This window comes from Equus asinus, chromosome 20 (assembly GCF_041296235.1).
Source record: "Equus asinus isolate D_3611 breed Donkey chromosome 20, EquAss-T2T_v2, whole genome shotgun sequence".
NCBI lineage: Eukaryota > Metazoa > Chordata > Mammalia > Perissodactyla > Equidae > Equus > Equus asinus.
The window spans coordinates 37,558,292-37,584,281 of NC_091809.1; the positions used below are offsets into that span (position 1 = coordinate 37,558,292).

General features: G+C 50.4%; 1 long non-coding RNA gene across 2 annotated transcripts; it reads left to right on the forward strand.

Annotated features, from left to right (window-relative positions):
* Positions 1 to 1,490: 1,490 nt before the first annotated feature.
* On the forward strand, positions 1,491 to 22,703 carry LOC139041079 (uncharacterized). 2 transcript variants are annotated; one of them, XR_011495627.1, is made up of 4 exons: positions 1,494 to 1,587; positions 1,800 to 1,998; positions 11,822 to 11,973; positions 13,529 to 22,703. It is a non-coding gene; the product is annotated as an uncharacterized lncRNA (long non-coding RNA). The 2 variants fall into 2 exon arrangements; XR_011495626.1 differs by having other exon boundaries at positions 1,491 to 1,998.
* Positions 22,704 to 25,990: the final 3,287 nt, after the last annotated feature.

A 25,990-nucleotide genomic window follows, 5' to 3' on the forward strand; every position in this document is an offset into this window, starting at 1 on the left:
ATCACAGCAGCAGTGGGAGACACAGATGGGCTCAAGGGAGGGGCACTCGATGGTCTGTGCATTGGGATAGACCAATCGGGCTGCTGGAGGGAGGTGGATGAGGGCAGAGGTGGGGCCCTGTGTGGTCACCATGGGGTCCGGTCAGAGGAGATGGTGACCCAGCCAGAGTGGAGAAGAGGGCAGACTCAGGACCTAGGTAGGGACAGCGAGGCAGAGCAGGTGGCCCCATGCTGTCCTCTGTCTACTTCTCACAGTCTACCCCCAACAAAGTCCCACCAGCATCTCCCTCCACGGCACATGGGGCTTTCTTTTTACTTTTCCCTTTAGGTTTTATCTAAAAAATTACAAGAATCTATAGAAAAGATCAAAGATTAGTACCATGAAAACCCACATAGCTTTCATCTGGGTTCACCACTGTTGGGTTTGTTTTGTTTTGTTTTTTACCATTTTTCCCCATTTGCGTTCTCTCTCCCTCTCTAGAGTGAGCTGGATATATTTAGATAGATTTCAAAGGAAACCATTGGGAAGTAGGTGGCAGATATCTGGACACTCACCCCTCTCAATGCTGTCCTGAGAAGGAGGACCTCCCCTGTGTGACTGCTGTCCTGTTGTCACACTTAAGAAATTTAACATTGGCAGATAAACCTACTATTTAAATTTCCCCAGCTGTACCAATAAGAGTCCTAAATCAATTTATTTTCTGATCCAGGATGCACTCAAGCATCTTGAGTTGTATGTACTGTCATGTCTTTGAGTCTCCTAAGCAGACCTGTCCCATCCTTCTGCCCCCTCATGTCACCTCATCATGCTTATACATGTATGCACAAAGCCACCAGGCCTGGAGGTGATGCCCTGTGACACTGCCTGCTGGGCCGTGCCTGGCCTGGCTTCGCTGGCCTCCCCAGTCCTTTGCAGCCTGTGGGGCTGGACCTGCCCACACCCTACTCCCCTCCCCTCTGCACTCTCTCTGCCCAGAACTCCTTCCTGAGCCCTGGGAATCCAGCCTGAGGGTCTACCGGCAGGAAGTCTTCCCTTGTTCCCATTCCGGTTCCCAGGGGAGAGTGAGTCCTCTCTCTAGACCCCACAGCCCCGGGTCTTCCCCCACCTCCCCCACCTCAGTGCCGGTGTCTGTTTAGGCACTCTTCTGCCCCTGTCCCCTCAGCAGGCAGGGAACTTCTGAGAGGCAGCTCCCAGCTTGCTTGTCCCCTGTGTCCTCGGCAATGACACAAGACTGAGACCCAGGACTCAGGCTAGGGGGATGGAGTTAATAGATGAGTAAGATGGAGGCCTGTGAGGACTGGGCAGAGCAGGCCACTAGACTCCTGCCCCCAGGACAGACATTCACAGGTGGGAGGCCTGAGGCGTGAAGGCCCAGAGCCTGCTCAAGTTCTAGGAAGCCACTTCAACATCCTTGTCACTGGACAGGTGAGGCCAGCCCGGGGGGGTGGGGCTGGGCAGGAGTGAGGGGGTGGGAGGGGGCAACAGCCACAGCCAGAGAGGCTCAGCCCAGGTCTCTCTCAAGCAGAGAAGTTTGGGTTCATCCCCACAACCATCACGCTGGGCACCGGAGCGGCTCAGCTGGGTGTGGTGAGTCGGCCAATGTGGCTCCCTCTAGCTGCTGACAAGCTTGTCCACCCCCCCAACCTGACCCCCAAGTGCACACCCAAGACCCCTGTGCTGACATTGAGTCTTGGGCTGAGGGCTGGGGAAGTGGCAGGATGGCAGGTTGGGGGCCAGGCCATGGGTCTGCCCTGCCTCTCCCAGATCACCTTCTTCTGTGACCTGCTGCTGCTGTACAGGGATGGAGAAGCCCATTTCTACTGGAGGACCTAGTATGAAGAGGAGGGCTGCCGGCCTGCCCAGACCCTGGGCTACACTTTGGAGGATGGTGGCTGGAGCCCCAACCTGCTGTCCTCATCTGCAGCAAAGGCCCCAAAGGGGACTGCCGACCCTGAGCAGACAGAACTGCCTTCCCCACCCCCACATCCGGCTGCCCAGGTACCTTAGAGGGGCCCAGCGCCTGTCCCCACTGCTGCTGCTGGGAACTGGACACCATTGCCAGGGTGGCCCTGGCACCCACTCACTGGCCCATTCCTGAGGCCTGTAGCCACTCTCTCCTGCTTGAGGGGCTTTGAAGGGTGAAGGCTCTGCCTTGGGGCCTCATGGATGAAGTCCTAGCAGGACCAGGGCAGGGTCTTAGGGGAGAATTCCACCCTTCAGCTCCAGCCTCGGCAGGGTGCTGCCTAGGGACTGCAGAAGCTAGTTTTGTGTAGAGACACACATACGCAGGCCACTGGTGCAGTAGGGCTGAGGCTAGGGCTGGGGCTGGGGCTGGAGAACCCCCTCCCGGGCTCTGTCTCCAGTGTTCCCAGCAGCTCCCCGCTTACCAGCTGTGCATCACACTGGCTTTGGTCGCCTCCGGCCCTGCCTGGCTCCCAGCCCTCCTCCCCCTGCCAGCACCCTCTCTGCCCTCTCAGCTGCCCCGCACTGGGGTCTGTGCAGCCAGAGTCCAAGGCAATGGAGAAAGCAGCCTGACAAGAGGAGCTGTCGCAGCTGCTCTGTGCTGGGTTCCTGGGGCAGGTCCCCTCCAAGCTCTGGGCCTCATCCATGGAATGAGGAGTGCAGGGGGCAGATGATCTGACTCCCTAGAACCCCAGACAAGGCCACAGCACCTCTTGGGCCCATACTTGCTCAGCTTGTGAGCACCAGCCCCTTCCTGGTGGCAGCCCTCTGGGTGTGGAGGGCTGGGATGGGAGGAGGGTGGAGGGGCTGAGTTGGTGGACATTGGGTCCTTTGGGACCTTCTATATGTCTCCTTGGTGCCCCCCCAGCCCAACGCCCTGGAACCTGCTCACTGGGCTCCTGGGAGCCATAGGGTGGGGAGGCTGTATATCCAGACACATATGTTACTGCTGCCCAAGGTCACACCGAAGAACATGTCTGGGCAGCTGCCCACCCCAGCCTGAGGCAAATGCACGAGGACTATGCTCTGACCAAGACCCCAGGTGGAGCCCAGGGCCTGGAAAGAATGTCCTTAACAGAGGACATGGAAGTCCCCAGCAGGCTGGCCAGGTTCTGGCTCTGGAATCCTCCAGGGGGCCTGAGTCCTACCTGCTGGAGAATTTCCCTGTGCCCCTGGGCCCACCGTCAGGAGGGGAGGGACGGGGGTGCAGGAGCCAAGCCCTCTCTGGGTTCCAGGGAGGGGCAGGGATTTGGGAGTATCCACCCCAGGGAGACAAGGGGCTGCCTTCTCATGGGTCCCTGATGACCCAGGGCATGCTGGCAGTTTGCTGGTGGAGCAATGTGGGCCAGGTTGGGGAGGGGAGGACTGGGGCTCAGGCTGGGCAGCATCTGGAATCATCTGGCACCTGGAGCCTCAGCAAAGCCTTGGGGTCTCTGCTACCTCTCACCCCCAGGGCAGTGTCTGTGGGAGATGGTTCAGGTGGGCCAGGTTGAGAGAACACCCAGGCCTGGTTATTGGAGCGGGGTTACATGTACCTGGTTGTCCTTGGGGCCCAGAGAAAGCTGATGAGAGCAGAGAGTCGAGGAGTAAAGCTGCCAAAGCCAGCAGCTTCCTGTGTGGTCCTCACAGGCAGGAAGGGGGAGGTGGAGGTGTCTAGGGTAGACAGAGCATGGTCTTGGGGAGACCAGTAGGTGGTGCAGGGTGGGCCTGGGCACCCCAAGGACTGGATCCCCACCACCACCAGGTGGACTGGAAGTCACCTAGAGCAGGCCCAGGCCCTTGTGCACCCACCTGCCCCTGTGTGTCCCATCCCAAGCCTTTATCACAAGCCCTTAGAGGGCAGGCAGAGGGGCAGCTGGAGAGCTGCGGGTAGCCCTGAGCTTGGAAACAGCTGTTGCCTCAGTCTGCACATGGGTGTGCACCCCCAGGGGAGCCGTGTGGGCCGCGTGTGCCCGGCCAGGTGGGCCTCTACATCCCTGGGCAGGCCTCAGGCACATGCCCTACTCTCTGGGAGCCCTGGGAAACCGAGGGAACCCTGGAACTCCACTGCCCTTTCTAGGCAGGCTTCTTGGGGTCCAGGCTCTGCTCTCTGGATCCTCCCTGGAGGGGACCCTGGGAGGGAGCTTGGCCCCCTCATTTCATGGCCTGGTGTGTGTAGCTCCCCTCTGAGCTGGGCAGAGGGCATTGGCCTGAGGGCAGGACTCCGGGACCCAGGCCTGGCAGTGTCCCAGACTCAGGACTGGCACCTCCCCCTTACAGAACATCTTTATTTCTCTCTTGGTAAGCCCGGAAATCCTGGCCTGAGTCTGCCCCAGACCAGTTTGTCCCCACCTTCCACTGGATACAGGATAGAAGCCCTGTTGTTGCTCTCCAGCTTTGTCCAGTCCTTGATCACTGAACTCTGTGGACTGTTTCCCTCGGGACTGTGCTTCCCTGAGCCTTTTCATGCCTCCTCTGCTAGCTCAGACCCTCCCTGCTTCTGCTGGGCCTGCTGCAGGGGATTCTGAACTGGGCCTTCCTCCTCTGGTTCTCCTCCTCTAGTTCAGGGTCAGCATGGTGGGTGGACCGCCACCCGGTTCTGTAAATAAGTTTTCTGTGAACACAGCCACACCTGCTCATTGGCGTACTGTGGCTGCTTTTGCTGCAAAGACGGAACTGAGGAGCTATAACAGAGACTGTGTGGCCCACCCAGCCTAGAATATGTAGTGTCTCACCCTTACAGACAATGTTTGCTGACCCGAGCTCCAGCTGACCCTGTGTGCTGCTGCCAAAACCTCTGGTCACGTTGTCCCTTGGATCTGAAACTTGGAATGCCTCCCCTTTGGTCCCAGCCTAGAGCGTCACCCCCTTCCTCCTCCTCAGCACACACATAGACCACCTCCTGGTGCAGTGGGTGCAGCAGTCCTGGGACCTCTGACAGTGTCCCTGTCCGCCTGCTCTGCATGGGCTGGCTCGTTTGGTGGGCAAGAAGAGGGTATGATCTTCCCTCATGATACATTTTCAGACACGCCAAGATTCAAGATTTTACTTTTCGTCCACTTTTCTCAGGATGCTGCTGAAGGATATGCAACATTATAATTAGAAAACAAAGGCAAACAAACAAACAAACAAACCAAAAAATAGACATAGAACCTGGGAAACAAAGAACCAACATGGGGAGAGATGACAAGAATTCACTGGATGGTGATGGAGAGAAGTCCCAGCATGGCAGTTGTGTGATGGGTCTGCAGACCAGGTTGGCCAGGTTGGGCAGGAAGATCGAAAGGTGAAAAGAAAAGGAATCAATAGATAACACATTGAGAGGAGTCTTCAGCTCCGACAGAGAGCTTGGGAAGAATTAGTAAGAGGACATAGAAAATGAAGCTAATGAGCAGATGGGCAAGTGCTAACTCCTGGAAGAACAAAATGTTGTACCAGAAGGGAAATATAATTGTACTACACTGCATAGCTCATGAGTGAACAGTGTTTCCATAGTCATGCTAATATCAACATTAAATATCAACGTGATCAGAAAGCGTAACTGCACTAGAAGGGAGAAGGGGGGCTGTCTGGTGGCACAGCAGTTAAGTGCACATGTTCTGCTTCTGTGGCCCAGGGTTCGCCCATTCACATCCCGGGTGCCGACATGGCACCATTTGGCAAGCCACGCTGTGGTAGGCATCCCACATATAAAGTAGAGGAAGATGGGCATGGATGTGAGCTCAGGGCCAGTCTTCCTCAGCAAAAAGAGGAGGATTGGCAGCAGATGTTCGCTCAGAGCTAATCTTCCTCAAAAAGAAAAAAGAAGGGAGAAGGGTTTGTGCCTGGGGTGAGGCGGGTGGGTGTTTAGTACAAGTGCTAATTTGTTATGTTCCATCAGAATAAGTCCGTATATAATATTCAAAGTAATCAAGAAGTAGAAATTAAAGAATATTATTTATAAATATGAAGATAAATATCAGAAGAAACAGATAAAAGCTGAAAGGATTGCCACTAGGAAGCCAGATGAGTTGAGAGAGGAAGAATAGGGCAGGACACTGCTAGTTTTCCCCACAATCCCGAGAGCCCTATTTGACTTTTAAATTAGATATACTTATTGCTCTGATAAAAAGCAAAAATTAAACATCAGAGAAAATAAAAATGAACATCCTAACAAAAATATGGGCAAGGACATTCATAGGCAATTCACAAAACAGAAAGGATGAATTGACATGAAAAAAAAATACTTGCACTAAAAGATCAGAGAAATGAAAATAGGCATGACAATAATATATGTTTTCCCATCAGATTGAAAAAAAACTTCTAACTTCTCTGCACATCGTGGTCCCTGTTCAGTAAATTGGAAATGTAATAAGACTTGCCTTGATGAATTCATCTCAAGGATGCAATGAGATAATGCACAAGAGCTCTAAACTCAAAACTCTGTGATACAAAGGAATGAAAGATAAGGAAGCTGTCTCCATGTTGCAGCCCTGAGGTATGGCTAAAAAGATGGTGACAATTTTCCCATTTGACAACCTTTTATTTAAATAAGTAGATAATTCAAATTATAAAGCTATTCCCTCATGAAATTCAATAGGACTATAACCGCAAGGACATTTTCACCTTTCTTGGTCTGGCCCTGCACAGAAATGCTTGCTCTCCATTCATCTACCTAATCTCACTGGTGGAAGGGTGATTGGGAGGAATGAATGTGTAACATACATAGCAGACTCTTCCCATCAAATGTTGGCAAGGCACTGGGGCTTGTTCAGGGTGATCATCCATCCAGGTTTCTCTGAAACAGTCCCAATTTATGCCTGTTTTCTGGGAGTCATGATGAACAGCATCTACTTTTATTCTCAAAGTGTTCTCATTTGGATGACAAATTATCTAGTTATCTGAGTCATAGTCTCCTAGGATGCAGGTATTAATTTACACCAAAAATACAAGACAAAATGCATTAGGTACCATATGGGCAGAGGTTAAACATGTTCTATTAAAATATTTATATTTTAGGAGATTGAATTTTATATATATATATATATATATTTTTTTTTTTTTGAGGAAGATTAGCCCTGAGCTAACATCTGCTGCCAATCCTCCTCTTTTTGCTGAGGAAGACTGGCCCTGAGCTAACATCCACCCATCTTCCTCTACTTTATATGTGGGATGCCTACCACAGCATGGCTTGCCAAGCGGTGCCATGTCGGCACCTGGGATCCGAACGGGTGAAGCCTGGGCCACCGAAGCGAAACGTGCGAACTTAACTGCTGCGCCACCGGGCCGGCCCCTGAATTATATTCTTGATGACACAAAAGCCTAAACGTGTGGGGCTAATGCAGTTAGAAAGTGGTTTTTTTCTCTCTCTTAAAAGATAATTTGAATCTGCTCAAGCAGCTGTACAAGGTCTTCATTGTGAGCCTGTGTTCTCAGTGTACTGACATAGAATAAACAGTTTTATCCTGGAAAATAGTAAAGTCACATGTTGCAAAGAAACCTTGTCTATACAAGAACATTAGTATAGCTCCTGTGAACTTGTGATTATTGGCATAACGTTTTCTTCTTGGTGCCATCCAATTTCCTGCAGAGCACGCCACTCTCTATAATTGATCTTCATAATGGTGATCTGGAAGATCCACAGCATTCTAAACTTTTTTCTACATCATTAAGGGAAACTTAAGTTATGTTTATTACGGCATCTGTCTCTCCTATCAATCAAAATCTCTTGGAATGGCTGAAGAAAAAATAAGTGTACTTTACTAAACTGTCAGTGCACTGGGAAGTGAGAAATTGCCATCAGGATGCTAGAAACTGTGAGAAAGTCCTGAGAGAGGGAAAGCAGACAGGGCCACCTTTATAGAGAGATAAGTCTAGAGGGAACCTTATCTAAAGTAGGTGCAAGAGAGAACTCCCATGAAAGTGGAGGGGATGTCCCAGGGGGATAGAGGGGCCAGGAGAGGCTCAGGGGCAGTCACTGGGTGACTCATCAGGACACTGTTCTTCCAGCAGCTCCGCCAGTTTCTGATTGGGCTGAGTAACAGACGAGAGTGGCATCTGCCCTCAGGATGAAGTGGACACCTGGGCTCTGGGGCTGGAGGCTGGGAAGTGACCTGGCAGCTAATGAACCCCTTACTGTAAACTACCAGCACAACCTTTCCACTATTATTAGAACTTGCCTTTCCCACACAGTCCCTGTCAGCAAGCTGCATCCACAAGTGAATGAGGATCCTCAGAAACACAGAGAGAGAGAATCATCCTGTATTTGAGGAAACACACCATGAAACCAAAAATGCAATAAAAAGAGCTAATACCTGAAGAAACAGAGTTAATAGAGCAATCGGAAAAAGACTCAAAAATAAATATTATAATATCCTCAAAAGTATTCAAAAGCCTGTTTGTGTTCATGAGGAAAGACATAAAAATTCCTGGAAATTAGAAGCAGGTGTCCCTCTTCCACCATGGCCACCTCCATCTACTGCTGCCCCTGGCTCCTGGGTGCTCACTGGTGCACATGGTCTGCTTCTTGTAATGGAGTGGTTGAGATGCTGATGCCCACCCAGGCCAACAGAAGGCCCCAGGAAGGAGTTAACAGGCAGAGTGACCTCTTCAAAGTGATGTCAGATCGCATTCACTCCCTCATGTACAATTAGTAAGGACTTGCCGACCCTCTGGGGATGAACACAAAACTGTTACTGTGGGCTTTAAGGTTCTGCGTGATCCAGCTCCTCTCTGCTCTCGCCTTGCTCCAGGCTTCCTCTCGTCCTCTCCACCCCATCCTCTCCTCGCACACTACCTCCTGGGCCACCTTGTGCTGCATCTTCCCCCTGAAACACATCCCCGCTTTCTGCAGAGAAGTGAGCCCCTACTCTGCCTGCAGACCTCAGGAAAAACAGGGCTCCCTGACCTCCATGGTCGGATCAGATCTTCCTATTATTTGCTCCTGTGTCCCTATTTCAGGAAGATTTACCGCAGTTTCACTTTCTCATTGATCTTTTTGACTCTAAACTCCTAGAGGTCAGACATCTGGTCTGTTTTTGTTCACCTTTACATTCTAGTGCTCACTAGGGTACCGGATATCTGTTGAATGAAGTAAGAAATAACCCTCTAAAATTCCTGTACAAGGAAATTCTCAGGATACATTCTCAGAGTTAAAGCACCCCAGGATTTGACAGAATCCATAATTTAAAAAAATAAGTTTAGTGAAATATAACTCACATTCATCCATCCAAAGTGAATTGTTTTTTAGTATATTCACAGAGTCGTTCAAACATCACCACAGTCTAATTTTAGAACATTTCTATCCTCTCTAAAAGAAGCCCCATACCCATTAACAGTCACTCCCCATTGTCCCTCCTTCCCCAGTTTTAAGCAACCAGTAATCTACTTTCTGTCTTCATAGATTTACCTATTCTGGACAATTCCTATAAACAAAATTTCGCAATATGTGTTTTTTTGTGAATGGCTTCTTTCTTAGCATGTTTTCCAGTTTACCCATGTTGTAGCACATATCAGTACTCCATTCCTTTTTATGGCTAAATATTCCATTGTAGGGATAGCCCACCTTTTATTTTTCCCTTCTTCTGTTGGTGGACATTTGGGTTTCTTCCACTTGGGGGCTATTATGAGTAATGCTGCTATGAACATTTGTGCACAAATTTTTGTATGGACATGTTTTCAGTTCTCTTGGGTATATACCTAGAATCACTGGGCCATATGTTTATCTTTTTGAGGAACTGCCAAAACCTGTCACATCATTTTACATTCCCACCAGCAATGTGTGAGGGTTTCAATTTCCCCGTGTCACCAACTCTTCTTATTGTATGTCTTTTTGATTACGGTCATCCTAGTGATTGTGAAGTAATACCTTATTGTGGTTGACTTGCATTTCCCTAATGACTAAAGATGCTGAGTATCTTTTCACATGCTTATTGGCCATTTGTGTATCTTCTTTGGAGAAATGTCTATTCAAATCCTTTGCCCATTTATGATTTATTTACCTTTTTATTGTTGAATTGTAAGTATTCTTTGTATATTCTAGATACAAGTACCTTATCAAATATATGAGTTTGCAAATATTTTCTCCCATTCTCTAGGTTGTCTTTGCACTTTCTTGATAGTCTCATTTGCAGTACAAAGATTTTTAATTTTGATGAAATCTGATTTGTTTTTGTCACTTGTACTTTTGATATCTAAAAAGCCATTGACTGACGCAAAGTTATGAAGGTTGCCTCCTATGTTTTCTCCTAACAGTTTACAGGTTTTGCTCTCATATCTAGCTCTACGATCTGAATGATTGGACAGGTCCCCTCCAAGACAGTGACTGTGTCTTTCCCCAATGATTTTTGTTCAACATTAGACTCAAGAGCCCTTTCCCTGTCCCAGTCCTTGTTTATTCATGTACAAACGAATTTATCTAAGTAGTTCATATTTCAGTTCCTGAGAGCTTAGGAGCTGGGTGTGTATACAATAGGTAGAATAAATATTTGTCAGACAAATGTATCTATTGGGCAGCTACTATGGTGCTGGAGCTAGAAAGATGAGTAAAATATACTACTTGTCCTCAAGGAGAAATACGCCAGTAGGAAATTCAGTCACAGTATTTACTGAAGCATCTTGAAGGACCCAGCACCAAGCAGTGGTAAAAAAGTACCTCTCTGCTTTTATTTGTGGAATGGTGGGCTAAGTACAGAGCAGGCACTTAATCCAACCCCGAAGGAGGGGCAGGTGGGTGCAAGCGGAAGGAGGGTCAGGAAGTCATGACTGAATGAGAGGATGTCAGATGGCTGAGGAGGCAGGGGGACCGAGCAGACCTTCGGCGGCCTGGCCTCCGAGGACTGTGCATCTTAGCAGTGAGCATGGGGCTGTGTGCGGTGAAAACAGCACCCCCTTCACCTGGAAAAGGGGGGCGCAGGAAATCAGTGCTAGGCTGTTGGGGGCCAAGTGAGGTAGACAGCTGGCTTCACCCACCTTCCTGGGTTGCCTAGAACATAGATGTTAATGGAGAAGATTTCAGAGGCACAAACTGAGGGCTTTCCAGATGACGTTCTGTGGGACACAGCACACTTGGGATATTATCAGATGCCACTAAATAAATGCCAAGGAACAGTGCAGCCTGAGGGGCTGCCGAGTCGCTGGAGAAAAGCCTCAGAACCACGGAGCTGTGGCTTCTGTGCTGAGTGCTCCCAGAAGGCCCGGGACCATGTGGTCTGAGAGGTGTCTGGATTTGGCCCTTTGGCAGTGGCTGGGGTGGTGGCCAGATGGCAGAAAGTGGAGGGGAGAGTGGGAGTTGAGGCGGAGGCAGAGGGCACAAACCACTCCTGAGGCTCCTGGGAGAGGTGTCGAGTGGTGCGGCAAGGATTCCCGTCCCCAGCCTGACCTCCCCTGAGCTGGGCCGGCAGCCTCTCCCCTTGGATGTCTGTTTCCTCTTCGATGTGTCTCCCTGTCCCCCAGCTGCTATGACCCCAGGACTCCTCCCGATGCCCACACCCAGCCACCCCAACATCCTCCCGACTATACTTCTGCCTCTGCTCTCGGCCCCCATTCCTCTCAACTCTGCCGTGAGAGCCCTTTGCAAACTTTAACTCAGGATCATTGTGACGGTAAGGACCCACTCGCCTTGCCTGGAAGCAGCTGGTGCCCCAGTCGCCCACTCTGCCCTGGCTCCCTGGGTACCAGCCACTGTGGGCTGCCCTTCCTATGTGCCATCTGCTCTTCCCCAGATACTGCCTCCCAGGCCCCCAACCACTGGACCCTGTCCCCTCCTTGACCTTACTGTTCTTCTTTGCTGTTTGTGACTTCTGGCGTCGTATCCCCACCACAGCTGAGGTGCACACAGTAGGTGGCTGTTTCACAGTTAATGGATGTGTGGGTGAAGTAGAGCCTTTCATTTTTCTTTTAGGATGCTGGAGTGTTTTCAGGTGAAGAAAAAAGCATGAGAGGGGCTGGCCCGGTGGGGCAGCGGTTAAGTGTGCAGTTGTGCTTTGACGGCCCAGGGTTTGCTGGTTCGGATCCCGGGTGCCAACATGGAACTGCTTGGCATGCCATGCTGTGGTAGGCATCCCATATATAAAGTAGAGGAAGATAGGCACGGATGTTAGCTCAGGGCCAGTCTTCCTCAGCAAAAAGAGGATTGGCAGCAGTTAGATCAGGGCTAATCTTCCTCAAAAAAAAAAAAAAGCATGAGAGAAATGTGGATGACAGGGTGGTGTGTGGGGGACGAGTGAAGCTGGAGACAGAGGGTTAAGGGGGACAACCCACCCTCGTGGGCAGGGGTGGATGTCCACTGCGAGTGTCCTGGGGAAACAGCACCACTGCTATCTGACCCCAGATCATCGTCTCACAAAGTGTGTTCATATCTCTTCTCTTGACTTAATGAGTCTGGTAACAAAAGCCACTAATGTGTTAATGTTGAGCTTGTAGAAACTATGATATCTTATTTCCGTCTAATTTGACAGAAGCAACCACCCTGCCCAGGGAAAGAGGGACCTTTAACACTCAGGCCAGGACAGAGCCCTCCCAGCAAGATGCTCATGTGGGGCTGGCCAGTGCACAGTTCAGTTCCCAGCTGGACATGACCCTCTGAGCTTCCAGAGCCACAGAAAATGCAACACATGTCCCAGGAGTGTCAGCTTCTTGTATTAATGCCACTCTGACCTGCTGAGGAGAAGGCAAAATCCTCTGGCTTAGCTCCAGCTCCAGGCCTGTGCTGGCCAAGGCCCACTCTGGGCCTGCTTCCCTGAGCTCCTGGGGTCCGCCACTCCTGGCCACTTCAGTGTTATACTCGCCTCGGCCTGTTGCCACTGTAAATGAACCCACTGTCCCTCTGAGTGAGGTACCCAGTGGTTTCTGCAGTCCCCCAGTACTCAGGGGACTGTGTAGGTGACCACACTGGAGGCTGAGCCCAGGCACCACAGACTCAGGAACAAGAACAGGTTTATTCAGATCCATGGTCGGTTTTAGATCTGGTTTGATTTTTGGTCACAGGCCCCAAAATGCCTTTATTTTGAGTTTACGTCAAAATACAAAGCCCAACGTTTACAATTTGAAAACCTCAAAACAAAAGCAGGCTTGGTTTAAAATCACCGTTGAGATGTTCTCTCCAGAGCGTCATTTGTGCAATGAATGGAGGTGCTCGAGACCTGGTGGGGATGATTTCTGACAGTGACCATGTAACTGTCGTGTAGTGCAAACATTAAGGTGTTATCAAAAGGGACCGTGTCTTTGAGCACTTGATTTTACTGAAGATACAGACAGTGCTTTTGACCATCTTTGGTTGTAGACCAGATGCCCAACTCAGAGGCCCCACCACCTGCCCTCCGCCCACAGAGACGAGAGCCAGTCCTGGACAAGGTGGTGATGCCAGGCGGCCACTGAGTGACGTGCTCCATGGCTCGAGGGCTGGAACGGAGCCAGAGGTGAAGCACCTTGGGTCCCCCCAAGTATCTGTGCTCCTAGAGGATCTTTTCTCCTCAAAAGTGGAATCATACGGCCCAGCTTTGGAATTGCTGGGAGAATATGAAGGAGAATGACCCTTGCTTTGCCAAATGTAGCTTTAAAATTAGGATTCAGAGAACCATCATCTAATTTCCTCAGCAATCTCTTTTAGGGTCTTTGCTTCTTCCCTGGAGCCAGAGGCTGAGCTACTGTCCTGGTGTCACCTAGGGAGATGAGACTCGCCACATACTGCCCACCTCCAGAACAGCGAGGGCAGAGGCCAAAGCCCTCCTGGGGACGCCCTGACTCCTGAGCTTCACACGGCTAAGTCCACAAATGGTTATAGAAGGGAAAGGCCTTGAGAGCCATCGCACTGCGGGGCCTCCAGCTGAGGGAAGGAGGGAGGGCCCAGTACCAGGCGACTCATGACTCTGACACCGTGCCTTTCTCATTTCAGGTTCTTCTGGATGGTTCCAGAGCTGTAGGAAAATCTCCCCTAGAAGCTCAAAGGTGACTGGGCTCAGGCTCAGAGGTGGCCTTCTAGGTGCAAGGGAGGGACTGTGTGGCCACCCCACTGACTTGCCCAGGGACATGGTCAGCCTGCGATCAGAGCTGGTGCAGCTTGCCTGCTCGGTCAGCAGCGTGATGGCCATGGTGTAGAGGCGGTAGCCCAGCATGAGAAGGAGGGTGCAGGGCAGGGGCCTGATGCAGGACAGAGGCCACAAAGAAGGCCAGCAGGAGTGACAGCAGTGTCTGATAGCTGCCCAGGAAGCATAGGCTGAGCCTGGGGTGCCAGCCATAACCAGCCGTGTGCCCCCACCACACATGGTGCAGCAGGTGCCTGTCTGGCAGCCTGGGCTCCGTGAGGTGGTAGTGACAGAAGCTGCTGAAGAAGTCAGCCCAGGAATACAGGGCAGCCATCTGGCCTGCAAACTAGAGCACCGACAGAGACATGGGAGAGTGGGCATGGGTGGGGTCTGCACTTTCCACCTGGCCTCTCCCATAGGCTGGCAGGACAGGAAGCCAGCATGGAGATGAGGGTGCGGCTCTCCCGCCCACACTCATCCTGTGGTTGATGGCGGAAGACAGCCGGATCAGGCCAGCAATCTCATAGCTCTGGATGGGCTACAGCTCTGCACTGCCCTGGTACTTGATGTCAAACTTGCGCAGCCTGTTGATGATCTAGAAGCAGCAGGAGAGGTGAACGCCAGGTGAAACATGGGTCATGGGCGCAATCCAGAAAATACACCTTTGCTAATGACTCAGAGGAGATGTGTCTGTTACAGGGGTGATGGGGGAGACGAGGACAGGCTGGCAGGACCAACGGCCATGCTGCCTGGAAAGCCAGACATCTCCGGGATGTAGACCTTACCTGGTACTGGCCCAGGGGTGTGAGGATGAGTCCGTCCTCACTGGCAGTGCAGTCTGGGAGCTGCTTTTTCCCATTCTCCCCAAGGCAAGTGTGAGCCTCTGCCACTGCAAGACCAAGCCACACGCACAGGGGCTGAGAAAGGCTCCCCAGACCCCAGGGGAGAAGCTCCCCTGACCCCCGACTACCCATGCGCTGGCCAGGAACAGGCAGCAAGTCTGCTCTGGAAACAGGAGGGCAGTGCAGGGGCTGTGCAACATGAGAGGCCAAGTGCAGGAAGGTGTCAGACCCCACCTACCACAAAAACGGCTGCCTGCTGACGCACTGGAGGAAATGGAGGGCAGTGTGAGCCCCAGAGTGGGCTGGGTCTGCTGGGGGCCACCTCAGCAGGAAAGCAGGAGGCACTGTAATGGTAGAGGGGACAGACCCAGATGTGACTCCCAGAGGCATCGTGGCTCTCCCCGCCCCGGAGCACAAGCACCACAACCTCATCTGCTCCTGTGGCCAGGGAGGGGGCTCTGGAAGTAGCACAGGGAGGACCCCAGAAAGGACAGGCCTCCAGCCCTCAGGGTCCAAGTCCGGCACAGAACAAAACCCACCTGCTGTTCAGCAACTGAGTGAGGGGTGAAGCTGGGTTTCTGCTTCCCACCATCCAGCCCTTGGACACTAGCTGCGATCGAGGACAAGGAGCAGCCGGTTGACCAGGCACACCAGGGCCAGAGCAGGAGAGGGGAAGACAGCTTGCGGCAACATCCTTGGTGTGAGGGGACGGCATTTTTGGGTACACGTCTAAGGAATAATCATGAAGGCACAGTTCAACAAAAACCTGCAAAGAGCATTAGCTGGTCAAATGATTTTTGACAAGGGTGTCAACACCATTCAATGGGGAAAGGACGGTCTTTACAACAAATGCTGCCAGGAAACCAGGATGTCCACATGCAAATTAATGAAGCCGGACCCTTACTCAAAAAAAAAAACTCAAAGTGGACCAAAGACTTAAATGTAAGAGCTGAAACTATAAAACTCTTACAAGAAAGCATGAGGAGAGAGCTTCATGACACTGAATTTGGCAATGATCTCTTAGATATGACTCCAAAACACATGCAACAAAGGAAAAAAAACAGACAAATTGGACTTCAGGAAAATTAAAAACTTTGTGCATCAAAAGACACTATCAACAGAATAAAAAGGCAACCCACAGAATGGAGGAAAATATTTGCAAATTATGTGTCTTATAAGGGATTAATATCCAGAATATGTAGAGAACTCCTAAAACTAGGCGATAAAAAAAACAACAACCCAATTCAAAAATGGGCAAAGGATTTGAATAGACATTTCTCCAAAGAAGACAAACAAACAGCCAATAAGGACCTGAGAAGATGTTCAATACTAGTAATCATTACAACAATGCTAACCGAAATCAAAATGAGATACCAACTCACATCCATGAGGATGGCTGTAATCAGAAAACAGAAAATAAAGAGCATTGGTGAGGCTATAGAGAAACTGAACCCTTGTGCATTAATGGAAAGAATGTAAAATGGTGCAGTCACTGTGGAAAGCAGTATCACAGTTCCTGAAAAAATTAAACAGAATTACCAGATGGTCCAGTAATTCCACTTCTGGGTATATACCTCGCAGAAATTGAAAGTAGCATCTGGAAGAGATATTTGCGCATCCATGTTCATAGCAGCATTATTTTCAATAGTCAAGAGGTGGAAGCAACCCAAGTGTCCATCGACAGATGAATGGATAAACAAAATGTGGTATATCCATACAATGGAATATTATTTGGCCTTAAAAAGGAAAGAAATTTTGACTCATGCTACAGTGTAGATGAACCTTGAAGACACTATGCTAAGTGAAATAAGTCAGTCATAAAAAGACAAATACTGTGTAATTCCACTCATCTAGGCTCCTAGCATAGTCAGATTCACAGAGACAGAAAGTAGAACGGTGGTTGCCAGGGGTTGGGAGGAGGGGGAAATGAGGAATTGCTGTTTAATGGGTAGAGTTTCAGATTTACAAGATAAAAACGTTCTGGAGATCCATTACAACGTGAATATACTCAATACTACTGAACCGTATACTTTAAAATGGTTAAGATGTAAATTTTATGTTATGTGTATTTTACCATAATTCCAAAAGATTTTTAATTAAAAAAAAAGGGGCAGCCCTGTGGGGCGTGGTCTGCTTTGGTGGCTAGGGGTTCACTGGTTTAGATCCTGGGTGCAGACTGCTTATTAAGCCATGCTGTGGCAGCATCCCTTGCAGAAGAACTAGAATGACTTACAATTATGTACTGGGGCTTTGGGGAGGAAAAAAAAGAGGACTGGCAACAGATGTTAGCTCAGGGCCAATCTTCCTCACCAAAGAAAAAAAAGAGCATTAGCGTTTCAGTCCAGGAAACAACCCTCCAGTTCCTCCCTGCAAGCCCATGTCTTGGTCACCTGCCGTCCTCCTGGGCTGGCAGAGCCCAGAGCCCACGTTAGCTGTGAGCCATTGGAAGCACCAGGGCCCCTTCTGTCAACATGGATGATGATTCCAGCTGTCCAACCTCCTGGTGCTGCTGTGACAATAAAATGGAAGTCACAAAAAGCACAGCAACCCAATACCAAGAGTTATATACAAGGTAGGAGGGACAGAATCCCATTTTACCCACATTCCAGGCTGTCAACAAGCAATGCTTGTGGTTACCAACTTAGCCCCAGAGTCCACTGTTAGAACTGGCCAAATTCCTCCAAGATGTGCTTGGAAGAGACAGTCAGGCCTAGGAGGTGGCCAGCGGTGTGCTGTGGGAGTGGGCCAGCCCAAGCCTGAGGGAGAGTCTGGAGCACACAAGGGGCCCTGCCACCTCCCATTCGGATCCCCTGACATGGAAGGGCCGGGGGCTGCCTACCAACCAAGGTGAATGCTTCAAGGGTCCTCTCCCTTCAGTGTCATTAAAATACTACAGGGGCAGGGTTTATATCCACAGGATGGTGATCATAGGAAACATCTCCATCAACATGGCAGTGGGTAAGAGAGGTGGGTGGGGTGGGGAGAGCATTTACATGGATCCAGTAGAAACTAAAAGACTGGGCAGGGGTTACATCACCATGAGAAAAACAAAACTCTGGATAGGGAATCCTGGGATGGAAAACACTGCCACTGACATATAGGTTAGAGAGGTGAGTAAACTTCTTCCATCTCTCTCTCTCTCTTTTTCATTTTTGAGGAAGACTAGTCCTGAGCTAACATCTGCTGCCAATCCTCCAATTTTTGCTGAGGAAGATTGGCCCTGAGCTAACATCCGTGCCCATCTTCCTCTACTTTATATGTGGGATGCCTGCCACAGCATGGCTTGCCAAGCGGTGCTGTGTCCGCTTGGGATCCGAATTGGCAAACACCGGACCACTGAAGCGGAATGTGAGAACTTAACTGCTGCGCCACCGGGCCGGCCCAATTTCTCTCATCTTTGTTTTCTAAATGTCACCGCAGGAAAATACTAACAATTTAGAACCATCCCTAGGATGATGGACAGTCTTTAGGCCTCTACCTCATAGGATACAAGTGGCTGAGCAGTTCACTTTGAAATGGAAGCAGAGAAGAGCTGCCTCGGGCTCTCACCTGGAGCAGAGCTTTTGACCTCTAGATCTCGTGGGAGGCAGGGTCTGCATCACAGATGTCTGATGAGAGATCTGTTGCTTTGGGAGGCTGGTGTGGTGGAGGCCAGAGGAAGTAAAAGGCATAGCTGGTGTCCTGAGGGTGACACAGAAATGGGCCTTGGTTAGGGGCTCCTGCTGGCATAACCAGGGGTGATGTGGACATCAAAGTCAATGACAGCAGTAACGATTACAGCCTGTTCAATCATACAATGACCCTCAGTCCATGTTGATATATACAGATAAATAAAGGAGAATAACAGTCTTCCTTACCATAAAGTGCCCACTAATAAATGCAAGGGTGGCAAAATCAGAAAATCATCACTTGGCAACCAACTTATTAATAAGTGACCTGGCCAAGGATCATCAAGGGATGCTAACACTAGTGATAACTGCATAGTCTCAGTATATTTTCCCACTAAATTCCCCTTGTTAATTAATTTAGGCACAAAGTACTTATTTAACTTTACAGCAGAAAAACCTGGCCAACACCTCGTAGCCCAGTGCTCAAGCTAGTGTCGCCAGTAATGGGGGACAGAGACCCTGGGCCACGGCTGCAGTGCTTCTTCAACGACGCCTGCCCTGGGCCTAATCTCGAGGAAACAGCAGAGCACACACACACCCAGGGCACATACTTTAAAGGCATCAAGGTCAGGAAAGACTCAGGGACCAGTTCCAGACTGAGATGGACTAGAGAGACAACTGCACGCAGTGAGTGACCCTACACTGGGTCCCAGTTGGGTAGCGGACATTAGTAGGGTAGTTGGTGAAAGCTGAGTGGGGTCTAAGGATTAGATGGTGGGCTGGTAGCACATACTAACTCTCTGATTTGGATAGAAGTGCTGTGGTTATGAAGGAGAATGTATCTCTTTAGGAAATACACTCCGAAATATTAAGAGGGTAGGGGCATCATGTCTATAACTTACTCAAATGGCCCAGAAAGAAATCTACGCAGATAAATCAAGAGAGGACAAAACAATTGAGAAATCTGGGTGAAGGGTCTCTGAAAGTTCTTTACGTTGTGTGTAGCAACTTTTCTGTAAGTCTGAAATTATATGTTAAAACAAGCAAACAAAACTGGGCCCAGAAAATTGCTTGGCAGCTAAGTCTGCCTTGGAGAGGGTGTGAACCTGGCCCACCCAAGTCCTCCTTTTTGGCTGCAGCATCATCAACATCAGGGCAGCCTCTGCCCACTTCTGTGCCACCTACCCACTGCCACTCTCCTCCTTTCAATTCCTTTTCCTTGGGGGCATCTGTCCACAAGTGAACTTGGGGTAGTGGCATGGCATGTGCCAGCAGATGCAGGGTGGGCCAGCACCTGCAGGAAAGAGCAGCGTGGTGGAGGAGGGGTCAGAGGAGCACAGGTGGCAGCTGCCTGGGCAGGAGGGTCTCCTGGGGAGAGTTGGCCAAGAGGCCCCAGGTTTAGGGCTCAGCAAGGCCCCAGTTCACCTTGGGGCTGAGGCTGGCTGCACACTCCCCTCCTGCACAGTCCTGCCACAGCCCAGCCTGCTTAGACTGGCACAAAAGAGCCTCTGGTTCAGGCCAAGATCTGGTCCTTGAGCCCACACAGATTCCAATTATTTTCATTTGTCCATGAGTCAACCTTCTGCGGCCTGCCTATAAGTCCTTTCTCTCCAGATCCACCAGCCCAGCACCATCAATCAGCTCTCAACTTCATGTCCCCTGCCACCCTGCTCACTGCCTCAGTGTGGGGCTTGGAGGCTGCGTGTGGTGAGGGCTGTTACAGGCAGAACACAGCCCCTTCCCACACCAGAGCCATGCCTTGTCAATGAGGCCATAGGACCTGACTGGCAGGGATGGCCCCTGAAAACCAAAACACAGATGTCCTCCTCTCCCCCACCCTCCAGTCTGTGCTGTGCAGCTGAGGTTGGGGAATCTCAGGTATAAGAAAAATCATGGAGCCCTGGACAAAGAGTGGCACCATTATCTGCATAAGCAACACTCACCGACTGGGCCACTGCCTCATGGAAAGGCCAGGTCTTAATGGCTAATAGCAAGCATGGGCCACCTCAGGTACTGGCCAAGAACCCTACCTGGGAGCTGGTGAGGGGCTGGGGCCCCCTGGACTGGAGGAGAGTCGGGGGGAGCATGCTGTCTTCCCTGGGCAGGAACCGTAACAAGTACCTGTCCACCAGGATGAAATAAGCACAGTCTGAAGTAGGAATGTGAAGGACCCCAGGGAGTGGCTGGAAAATGAAACTTACGTTATGGTGTGGCTCTGGGCACCGCCCTAGGCTGCTGACCCCAGCAATCACAGGCTTGACTCATAATGCAGGGAAGTCCTGGGACATGGGCTATGTCCCCGAGTCCGGCCCACGAGCACCTAGGGCAATGCCAGAAAAGCTCCCACTGCAGAGGGCCTGACTAGACCTTTCAGTCTTGCCAGCATGTGAACCCCCAGGTACCTCCACCCTGGCCCAATGCCCACAAATCACCTGCTGTGGGAAGCCTCCCTGACCGCCACTTGGGGTGCCTGAGTCACCCCACACTGCCTGGTAATTCTGCCCACCAGTCTGTCGTCCTCACTAAGTGAGGATAGCCTAAAGGGTAACGACTGCAGGAGGAAGGAAAGGAGGACCTGGAGAAAGGAGGCGGGAAGGGAAAAGAAGAAACGGAAGACAAGGAAAGCCCGACAGCTGGCTCTTGGGCGAATCCAAGCTCCCCCTTCTCTGTGTGAAAACAAGAGCGCTGGGTCATGGCCCCCCACCCTTCACAGGGGTCTTTGGTAAAGCAAACTGTGCTCAGTGACTTCCCTTCTGTACCTTCTGAGTGATTAGGCTCAAGGCAAAGAACAGGGAGAAGAAAAAATGGACCTGATGGCAGTGTCAGGGGCAAACAGCAGGGTTGTTGGCCACCCCCCAGTGCTATGCTGACCACTCACAGCCTCCTCACCCTTGGGGCTGACAAAGGACACTGAGGGCCAGGTTCAGGCCGAGGCCCCTGGTAGGGGGGAACCGGACCTTGCTGTTGTATGCAAGGCTGTTGGGGAGCACGTGATCCTGGATGGATGCCTTCACAGGGCCCTGTGGGGACAGGGAGGCAGGCTTGTGAGCAGGTCCCGGTATGCTGCTCCACATGAGGTGTAGCCCTTTGGGAAGGCTGTTGAGATGGACCCTGCCCGTGGGACCAGTGCTGTTTCTGTGCAGCACTTGAGCAAAGGAGCCTTCACTTAGAATCCCTCATATCACTCTCATAGATCCGCAAACAGCAAGGGCAGCAGCTGTGCACATTTCTGAGCCTAGCCAGGCACCTGATAAATCCTATCTCCCGTGCTTCTCATACTTACCGAACAAGTCACCCCTTAATTTGCCCCTGCGGGACTGGAGTCTCAGAAAAACAAAGCAACCAGTCATGTGGCTCTGCCTGTCACTTAGCCAGGAGCAACCCAGGCAGCATGGCGCCTTCCCCATCGGCAGAGTTTGGAATGATCTCATAAAAAAAAACTAAATTCCAACCGTAAAACTGAAGTTCCAACTTGTGATGCCTCCTGAGCCCTGAACAGACACTGTGGCTTCTCCTGCCCACTGTCACAGCCCCTCTGAACTCTGGCCCACCCACCACTACTGTAGCCACTGTGTAGGGCTCTCTGCCCCAAGCACGGCTGTCACCACATGGCTTACTTATAGGCAAGTAAGAGACAGGAAATCAAACTTACAGTCTTCAGCCCGAAGTTTTATAAACCAGCTTCATCACTGAGCCACTAAATGTGAAATTAAACCAACAAACACAGGGCAAATGAACTACAAATTATCTTGCTTTGACTGTTTTTGTAACTTTGAGAAATATAGTGATTTAAAAACAGGGTCACCACGTGGAAACATCCAGCCTCTTTCAGTGACAAACCTACCTACTCAGGGTCTAGAAGTTCCATTGTAACACTGTACTCTTCAGGGCTCACATGTTCCTGTAAGGAGCAGAGGCTCCAGACGACGAGGATGCCATCCAAGCTGCCGAAAATGCTCTCTACGAGCTGTGGAAAGACAGCGTGCAGCTCCTGAAACAGCGTGCCAGCAAGGCTCCAGGCAGGCTCACCGAGGACCAGTGCCCGCTGACGGGCTGTGTACCAAGTGAGCCTCTCACCCCAGCTCTAGTCCTGCACCACGTGCTGCCCACCTCCCTCGCAGGCCCTGTGCTCTGAGGATGTCACTCCCTGGTTCAGAGACCCATGGGACCAGCCTGGCACACACAGGAACTCTGGCACAACAGTGCCAACGGAAGGAGCAGCTCTGGATTCTTTTGCTGTGGTCACGTGGCAGAGCAAGCAGGACTACTTTATATGTCAGCCAGTTAACAGTTATAAGTCACTCTATGATTAAAAGGTTTTTAAAAAATGTCAGAAAACTTCTGATATGAAGAGTTTTATTAAAAAGGACGGGGACATTTTTTCTCAGAGTGAGCCCTTGAAACTATGACTTATTGTCATTTGATAGTAACACCTTGTCCAGGCCGGCTTCCCGGACTTACTAACACTTACTATTTGACAATTTCGAGTGCAATGTAAATACATATTTTCAGTATTTACATCAAGGTTTCTCAACCTTGGCACTGCTGACACTTTGAGCTGGACACTTTTTGTTGTGGGGGCTGTCCTGTGCATTGTGGGATGGTTACCAGCATACCTAACTTCTACCCACTCGATGTCAGCAGCACTATACCCATGTGACAACTAAAAATGTCTCCAGACATTGCCAAGTATCCCATGTGGGACAGAAGCATCTATGGTCAAGAACCCCAGATTTACACGTTCACATGTTTAAATGTGTCTATAAATGTGATAGGAACAATATAGTCAGGCCTCTGCAGGGCAGTGCCCAGAGATGGGAATCAGTAATAACATTTCTTAAGGAGTGTATGAGACACACCCCAGAGAGACACTAGCAGAGCTGTACTTCTGTGGGAAAATCCTCAATGACTTTAACCAAGGCTTGGCAATGCTGTGCAAAGGGCTTATTTATAGTCAGCCTCCAGGCTAGCCTAGAAGACAGAACAAATTGAAAAAATCATGAGTATATTCACTTTGCAGCTTTTGGTGACATTCTGGCTCAATTCAAAACAGAAATCCAGGTGCTAGGCAGGAGTAAGACACACACCCCTAGCCTGATTCTCCAATACCTCCTATATCAGGTCCGGCGTGTGACAGTGGTCTAAAGGATGCTACTAGAAGAGAGATGAGGTACTGTGCTCCTTAGACCAGTAATTCTCAGGCTTGTTTCCCTCAGGCATCCCCAGTTACATGAGAGAACTTCACATGAGCAGAACAAAATTGACTTCCACCCGATCTACAAACAGGGGTCAGCTTCAGGTTCAACCCCAAAGCCAGGAGACGACTCTTATTGTGTAGGGCATCTCTCACAAACCACTGAGTACTCACCCAGTGTGCACACATCAATTGGAGATTTCCCACGTGACTTACCACCCAACACCACTATGATCACCAGTGAGAATGCCCAACAAAACGAGGGTGTCATTTCTTGTCATTTAAGCCCTATTAACCAAGATGTCCTTTATTCAGTAGACAATGAAATCACTGAATTGATCACCTTAAGAAATAAGGCAGGGGAAGGTCCCGTGGCCAAGTGGGTAAGTTCGCGCGCTCCGCTGCCGTGGCCCAGGGTTCGGATCCTGGGCGCAGACATGGCACTGCTCGTCAGGTCACGTTGAGGCAGTGTCCCACATGCCACAACTAGAAGGACCCACAACTAAGATATACAACTATGTATGGGGGGGTTGGGGGAGATAAAGCAGGAAAAAAAAAAAAAGAAATAAGGCAGGCCAAAAACTACAGATGGCTTCAGCCAAGTGCTAACACTAATCATGAAGGCGATGGAGAGAAAACATTCAGGACAAGAACTAAGGAAATGTACCTGAGGTCGTGGGGTGCAGGGAAAGCAAGTATGTGTCCTGACTCCATGAAGAAAAGAACCCTCTGTGTAAATGGACAAATATAAGGAGGAAATCCCAGAATTTTAACCAAGAGGGCTTGGCCCAAGGACATCTAAAGCTTTGTCCACCTCCAAACAGGGGTAGAGCCCATGGGGTTCAGTCAGAGGCAGAGACCTGGGCCGTTCAGGACATGGGTCAGATCTGCTGGCTCTAGAGGGTGCACTGAAGAAGAATGTCCTTCTAAATAAATGTTTACAAAAAGCATCTTCTGGGAATTGAAATTAGAAACTTTCATCATTGAGATCTGCCTCACGCTTAACTTCTCAGGATCACGTCTAATACTTAAAGTACAGTTCTGGTTGCCCCCGGCATAGCAGTGTCCCTTCATTTTTCACTGATCACAGTTATGATTAGTAGAACACCTCACTTTTGTGTAAGGATTTACAAGACGTGAAAATTCGGACGTATGTCCTTTTCACTTGCTCTTCCCCACACCCTGGGAAGTAGGGAAAATGGCATTTGAACAAACTCGTCTTGTAGATAAGAAAACCAGGGCTCAGCGGTTGAGTAAACCCAAGGTCCTGCACCAACAGAAGGCAGAGTCAAGCCTAAGGATTCTAACCTGAGCCCAGTGTTATTTTCATCACATGCCCCCAAAAACAGCCACTGGAGAGTTTTCAAGTCCGTGGAAAGCACTCTCTAGTCTCTCAGCTACAGGACTGTCCTCACGCTGACACTCACCTGTAGGAGCTGAGTTGCTGCAGGTGAGGGAAGGCCAAGGCAGCTCCTGTGGAGAGTCGGAAATGGCCGTCTCAGGAAAGCACTGTGGGAAAGCAGAGGAAATCTCATCATCTGCCTCAGCACAGTGACCGGGAGAACATGTGTGTAACTCAACACACACTGCACTGCCAGGTCCCACGTTTCACAGAAATGCTGCTCTCCCGCAGTCCACAGTGGCCAGCCTCAGAGCCAAGTTCGTGTGGGGAATCCTTGGTAACAGTTGGTAAGGCTTGTACAGCCCCTGCCACGAGCCTAGCCTGGTTCTAAGGGCTCTCCACACACTTCTTATTTAACCCACATAGAAGACCTTCCCAAGAAGCAGAGGCTTAGTTCAGGGTTAAAGTGCAAGTGTGCATGTCCATGGTGCACGTCGGTCTCTGTTGTTAATGTCTGTGATGTGTTCTGGAAGCACTGATTAAGCCCCTACTGTGTGCCAGGCCAGAGAGGACAGCACTACTGGCTGGTGGGTGCAGACCTCCTGGTGGGCTCTCCAGCCAGGCGATGGATTGCCCTGGCCACCCACTCGCCCTGACTACCACCCTGCCAGCTGGCCTTGAAGATCTTGGGGTGGCCCGCTGTGCTGCCTCGCCTGGCTGCAGTGCGCTCCTGCAGTGGGGCTGTTGTGTTTTCTTTCCTCTCCTCGTTTCTCGCCCCCGTCCTCCCCGCTGCCTGTTCTTTTCCTTCCTCACACAACATGCATTCAGTGTACACTCAGGGCCAGTCACTAATACTTACCTCAGCAGCTCCACTGGTCCATTTCCCCATGAGGGGGCGCTCCCACCATGGAGGGGAAAGTCTGCTTTTGGGGACCAGCTGGAAGGGGTGGGAGCAACAGCTCCACTGGGCCTTTTTGCGATCCTCCTTGTCAAGCAGCTCTGCTGGCAGAGCTTGCAGGGGATGGTGAGTGGGGATCACCGGGGCCATGCCAAAGAGAAAT